Source organism: Setaria italica, chromosome IV, assembly GCF_000263155.2.
Source record: "Setaria italica strain Yugu1 chromosome IV, Setaria_italica_v2.0, whole genome shotgun sequence".
Taxonomy (NCBI): domain Eukaryota; kingdom Viridiplantae; phylum Streptophyta; class Magnoliopsida; order Poales; family Poaceae; genus Setaria; species Setaria italica.
Window position 1 is genome coordinate 38,321,364 of NC_028453.1, and position 7,038 is coordinate 38,328,401.

A 7,038-nucleotide genomic window follows, 5' to 3' on the forward strand; every position below is an offset into this window, starting at 1 on the left:
GGCCTGGCGTCATGAAATAAGAGCGGTTGATTGTTTACGGTGAAAAGACTGGAGGATTAAAACCGACGGCACGGATGGAGGAAGCTAGAAGCTATAGGAGTAGAGTAGTAGCTACTTGCTCGGTAAAGGTTTTGCAGTTGCAGCAAACTGAGGGCAATGGCAGAAATGTTGAGCACAACTTTTACGGATATGTACAGTAAAAAGTGTGCTCCCACCAAGTGGTTCATTCATGAGGTTCAGTGCATTGGCTACAGGGCTAGGGTAGGTATTTCTCGTCTGATGGCGGAGCTTTCGCCGGTTTGATTTTTTTGCGAAAGGGTTTGATTAAGTTAATAGGGCTACAGTCATATTTTACGACATTAAAAATGTGCGGAGAAACGATAAATGTGGTGGAAGCAGGTATAATGAGATGATTTAAACGGGGTTATAAAGAGTTGCCGCACATCATATTTGTGTGAGAGAGAAAAAAGCTCGGTAGGAGGCATTTCTTAATAACGAGAAAATTAGATCTTTCCACAGCACCGTGCAATGGGGATGCCTCTCCTCCTCTGCTGCCACCAACTCGGGAGCTTGTCTGATTCCCTGCCACGAAGAAACCACATGTTGCGGCCTTCCGGTGCCCAACCGCTCGCAGCACATTGCAGCGCCTGGTGAACTTGCAGCTGATCCCTGTCTTCTCTCTGGTTTCGATGTGCCACAATGCAGTGCAGTACCGCATAGGTACGTAAACATAAAACAAAGTGCATAACCCTCAACTTCAATAAGAGAGCGTTTCTCACTCTTTTTTTTCCAAAACATAGACAGACGCTCATAAACAAACACGCACCTATCTGGACCACTAATCAATCTGATTCATGTACACGTGTAGTGCATTACATACTTAGATAATTATTATTATATCATGAAATATAATTTTATACTATATCTTATATTTTGTGCCATAAATATCAATACTTTTATGTAGATTAGCATCTATTATGCTATCTATAAAATAATCTGCCCACATTTCTTATTAGATGCATAATAGATTATTTGCAAGCTATAACATTGCGCACATCACTATAAAATTATCTCTAATGGTCTAGCTACAACATATTTTCCGCAACTAATATAGTTTCACATGTAATAGAGTATGTATTGAAATACTAATTAGCAGGGGGGTACCTTTATATATATCTATCCTCAATTACTTTACAATGTGCTAAGTAGACCAAAAAAAATATTATGCAAGTGACCTTATAGCTAATTGATGTGGCACTACAGAAGGCATACATCTAGATATGGTGATTATGTCCACCATTGAAGACATTTTAAGAAAGGGTGAGCTACTTCCTAACACTAATCTATAATGTAATCCAAGATGCATTCAGAATTTAGTGTCAATAAACTCATACCAAGAACATTTTGTGTAAATTAATAAAGCTTCCTTTATTAAGAAAATACTAGAGAGCATACTGTAGATAGTCTTTTAGAGGATTTATATGTCATAAATGATAGTATGAGTCTAAGCAAGTTTACTGTTGGAGATGCTCATAGGTCTCTTATTCATGGTGGGCAAGATTCAAGTGATGTATGTAGTAGTTAATGCACGAAAGAGACTAATGTATTTCTTTTACGCAAGACAGGTACTAACACATCGCTAACAGACAGCTTTGAGACGTTGCTGTCAAGAGTATAGCTGTTATCACGGGAAAAATGGCGATGCCGACATGCTGGAGAAAAATTCATGCATGTTTCGGCATCACAGACCCCAACTCTTCTCGCCTCATCCAAAGAAGTAGCGTCTTCTGACGCCCGAATCTCCACGTCGATAATCTCGTCCCGAAAGCTACCATCCTACTGCCACGCATTCAATCCGCCACACATACACTCTCTGGTCATATGGTGCACGCCACACAGGATCCGAACGGCGTGATTTCATGGCAAAAACTAGCCGAAGATATTGGTATCTTGCAGTTTTTTCGCACGAAGGAAAAGACATGTTCATGTTCGTGCGAGAATTTTCATTCAGGTACGTGCCTGTCTGTCAGAGTCGATCAGGCTGTGCCATCAGAACGATCAGGACGTCGAGTCGTCGACGACGAGACCTACCGCATCAGCACCCTGCTCCTGCCACCTCCCGACGCGTCCATCCCCATCCCACAGGGCACAGGTTGTTCCTGCAAGACATGGGCGGATCGGATCGGCCCTGCTGCTGAGCTCAGAAGATCTCGGTCGCGTCAAACCCCTCTCTCGAAGGCCGCGCGCGGGCACGGCGGCGGCGAGTGCCGGTGGGCGGCGGTGCAGATTCTGATTGAATACGCGAGCGCGGCGGGCGCGGCGGTGACGAGACGTGGGAGCGACCGCCGGGCACGAGGCGAGTCACGCTCCGGTACGGTCAGATAAAGAGCTCTCTCTCGGCCGGCGGGCGTCCGTCCGCTTCCGCTCGGCAGGCGCCGGGGTCTTGTCAAGCTTTGATGGCGATGTGATCGGTCGTGGCAGGCGGAGCGGGCGAGTCGCCGGCCGCCGCGTGGCCGTAGGGCCGCGGCTGTCGCCCGCCGCCCCGACAGGGACTCCAGAGACATATCAAGATGACCATCTTGCCCCCGCCACCATGCTCGTATTCGCGGCTCTACCATGGCGTTCCTCTACGTCTACCAGGCGTACGTATACGTGCACACGCTACGCGACACGCTGACAAAGGTCTACCGTCTACGTGTACGTATTTCCGGTGGCAGCCGCATAGGAGTATCTTGGGACGGAGACGAAATCCGAGCAGACAGGCGGGGCCCGAGGGCCAGCGAGGAGGGTGTCCTAATAATCGTGCACACGAGGGGTGTCTGGTCGAGGCGGGGACGGCGTGACATGGCGCCGCGACGTGCCACGTCCTGTCACGGGCTCCACCTGGCGTTTTCCAGCGTCACGCGCCCGCGTTTCACGGATCTTGAATGCCACATTCGCTTGCGCGTGCACCCCCGGGTTTGACCCACCCGGAGATCGTCGACGACGGCTTAGCACCTACACTGCGAAGATAGTGAGGTGCATGCTAGGGTTAGCTCATGGCCGCGACGTATGTGCAAGCTCGACTAAAGCATCATGGCACAATTAAAAAAATAAACCGATTATAAAAAAAATAATTAAAAAATAAAAGCTTAGATCAAACCATATATCTAATGAGAAAAATAATAACGACGACGACGACAGGCTAACACCAAGCTACTCAACCAACGACTCCAACCCCATGGACAAAAGCAACACGAGCTTTTTTAAATAAAATAATATGGAGTGTTTTTTTCACAGTTGAATAATGGAGAGATTAAAAGCTGCATATATATACGTCTTCAAGTGCATTCCACACTAAGGGTATGTGTGTTTGAGCTCTAATTTTTGGAGCTTTTTGAAAAGCTACTGCTAGCTTCTTTTATTCTGAAAAACCAACAATAATTTTTAGAAGGTGCGTTTATCTTTCTGGACTCAAAATGCTAAAAAAGCTCAGAATAAGCTTTCCATGTAAACTCTGCGCTTCCGTCTTTTCGAAAGATGCAATAGAAATTTTTATTGTTTGTTTGAGTTTCTAACTTTCCATACCGAGAAGCTGACAGAAAGCTCAAACATGATCTATTGTAATAAACTTGCAATAAACTTGCGGACTTATTGCCCCTCCTATCTTTTACTGACGATGCAGGACTGTTAGTACTTCTTCAACGCATAAAATGTGATATGGGTGGCCTATAGCTGACGATGCCTGGCTGTTGCAGCTAGCCAGAATGCCAGGTAGGTCTGCACGCAGGCGTAGTCGTCGGTTCATGCATGGCCATGGGCTCACGCGATAAATGAAGTGCAGTCCACTGCTGTCTGCTGAGCGCCGCTGACTGCCACCATCGCCGGAGGCGCAGGTCGAGCAGAGATGGTCTCATCTCATCGCAGACATGCATGGCATGCCGGACCAATGTGTTTATTTCTACTGTACTACTCTACCTCGTCGTCCATCGGTCCCGAGCAAGAGCAGGCATCTGGCTGCGCTGCAACAAACGCAGTTGAACTGGTCAGTGTCCAGTGGATATCATCACCCTCGATGGTCCATGCTATTAGCTTTTAACTTAGCACTGCGTGGTATGGTACTCCTGGCCAGCACTGCTAATGCAGCCGTATTGAACGCTTGGTTATTGATCGATGATCGTTGATTAGTGCTGTGTCGTCGCCACTTTAGCATCAAAATTCCATCCATGGCTGTGACCTCATCGATCCTCTTGGCCTCGTGGGCGTAATACACCAGCTCCATCTCGTCAGTTAGTACTCCTCACCTGTGACTCTGGCCATGAACGAGAGGCGCACCTGATGTCTGTCGCTCTGTCCTCCATGCGGTGCAGAACGTGCAAGGCAGAGAAGATTACGCCGGGCAGTTAGCTATAGTACGTACTTCCCTGCAGCTAATTAATTTGTCCTGGATCCCTGCCTGCAGGGCCTCATCACTGGTACCTCTGCTCTGTTCTATTACTCAGTTCCTGTTGGGAATATCATTCTTTAAAAAAGATTGTTTTGTTTTCAGGGGGAAAAAACTGTTGTTTTCAGTAGCTTGGTGTAAGCATCAACAAGTCACTACATTGACGAAGTTCAGCCCCATTTGGAACACGGAATATATCTCCTTTTTTTTTTATTGTGGACGTCATATTGTTTCCTTGTGTTCCTTGTCAAATCCTTGTCTCTATCAACAAGCCTGGAAACGGAATGTTTATATATTCCTAAAAAAAAGGGAACATGCAAAAGCTAGGAAACAATTATAGCGCCCTTATGTATCTTTACACATACAGTAAGCTAAACGTGGCACTTACTTGGCCGTACGAGCTAATACACGCTATTGTATTTTTTTTCCTTCAGAAATGTATGTAGATATAGCCATATAGGCTGTTCTGCTGTAGCGTCTTCCTCCCAGATTCGCGCTGCCATCACAATCGCTATCTGACCTCCAGATATGCATACTCATTAGTCATTACAGTTTGCAAAAGATATCTTTAATTTCACACATATACAAAAAGCCAAAATTCAAAAAACCTCAGGGCCACAAACTCTTTGTGTTCTTTTGGGAGAAAAGCAAGTAAGAAAACTTGCAAGTTGCGCGTCCATGAATGCAAGTGTTTTTCGTCCAAATAGTATCAGTTGCAAGTTGCCTCAAGCAGGCCCAGCTGCTGCATCCATCATCCTCTGGAAGCTCATCGTGTGGGGGGGGCGGTCGGACAACGACGGCTCGATCGATCGGGCTCGCCACGGGTGCTCGATATCATGGCGATCACGACCCGGATCGATGGCCTCCGTCCACACGAGCGCGACGGCTGACGGTAACCTTCATCGGCGATCGATCGATCCATCTGGATACGTGTACGTGCACTGTGACAGGCCCATTTTCGTGGTCGGCAGTTAGCCTGATCGTCGTCTGAAACGGCGAGCGATCTACACGATATGCACTGTTGGCGAAGCAGTCTCTCGGGTCCTCTACCTTTACGACGAAAGGCACGGCCGGTTTGTCTTTCTTTCGTAGCGACACGAGCCGTTGGATCGAGAAAGCGAAGGCTCGATCATTGATTCATGATCTCATCGGCTGTTCATGAGCTCCAATGATTGGCGCCCGCCTGCGATGATCGATGGATCACTCATTCATCCACTCGCATGAGTCAGCCTAATCTGCCTCAGCAAATCGAAGGGAGCCAGCTCGACGAACCCTAGAAATTAAACAAAACACCCTACGGCCAGACTTTCAGGTGCAGGTGCAGATAGATATGCACACACATGCCTTGCCTCGCCCGGTCCGCGTCAGAGCGGTGACGACTGACGCCGGTGCCCGAGATCCAACGCCGTAGTGGAGGGGTTGGGTTGGCCGGGGGAAGGAAGACTTTAGGGTGGTTGCGGATCCCTATCCTATTAAATATTTAGATACTAATTATAAAGATTAAATGTAAGCTAATTATAAAATTAACTGTACAAATTGAGGCTAATTCGTGAGATGAATCTATTAACCGTAGCTAATTACAAAACCAATTGCACAGATTGAGACTAATTTGCAAGATATTTAATACTCCTAATCAGTATTTAAATATTCGATATTCGATGTGAGGGGGACTAAACTTTAGTCCGTGCACCACAAGCGAAGAAGATAGCAATAGGGGGTCATGTCTCGAATCATGGAGGCAGATCACGGGGTCTAATCGCCGCTAAAAAGAAATCCAGGGCCGGATGGCCGTGGTGCGGCCACATCGGCGGCGAGCCGGCGCCGGCATAAACAATTGCGGCCGATGGGACGGGAGAGGTGGCGGTTCGGTGCGAGTATCTTTTGGTTGGATTTCGTTTTGCTGGGATGCGAGGACTCCTTTTGGACTCTTTGGAGTGGAGCGCCAGGAAGGCATGTTGCTGGTTTCCTAGTTCTGCTGCAAACCATGAAACAGGGATGCCTCATGTGTCTTGTATAATCTAGTATAGGGTCATGTTTAGTTACTCCCAACTCCCAACTTTGACACTATGCAAAAAGAAGATTCCCCATCACATCAAACTTGCGGTACATGCATGGAGTACTAAATGTAGATGAAATTAAAAACTAATTGCACAGTTTTGTTGTACTTTGCGAGACGAATCTTTTGAGCCTAATTAGTCAATATTTGGACAATAATTCACAAATACAAACGAAACGCTACAGTGTGCTACAGTGCTGTAACAGTAATTTGGCACCTCCCAAATTCCCCAACTAAACAAGGCCTAGGTTAGCTTGGGCGCTCAAGTTCCGAGATGGCGTTGGATCTTTTCCAACTGTGGCAATAGGGAAAGATAACGATAACGTAAACAATCATCATGCACGTGAGAAGAGACAGAAAGTTTCCGTAGCCGTTGCGTTTGTTTTACGCCCATCTGGCACATAGAGAACACGCAAAACACACCAACCAAACGTACAGCTTCGACACGCATGCTTCTCGTATGCCTATGCTTGTGTCTTTTTGTTTTTGTGAGCACCAGCGCGAGGTCTATAGCTAAAATGTTACTGTTAATTTTTTTTTACAAAAAAAGGTCTATAAC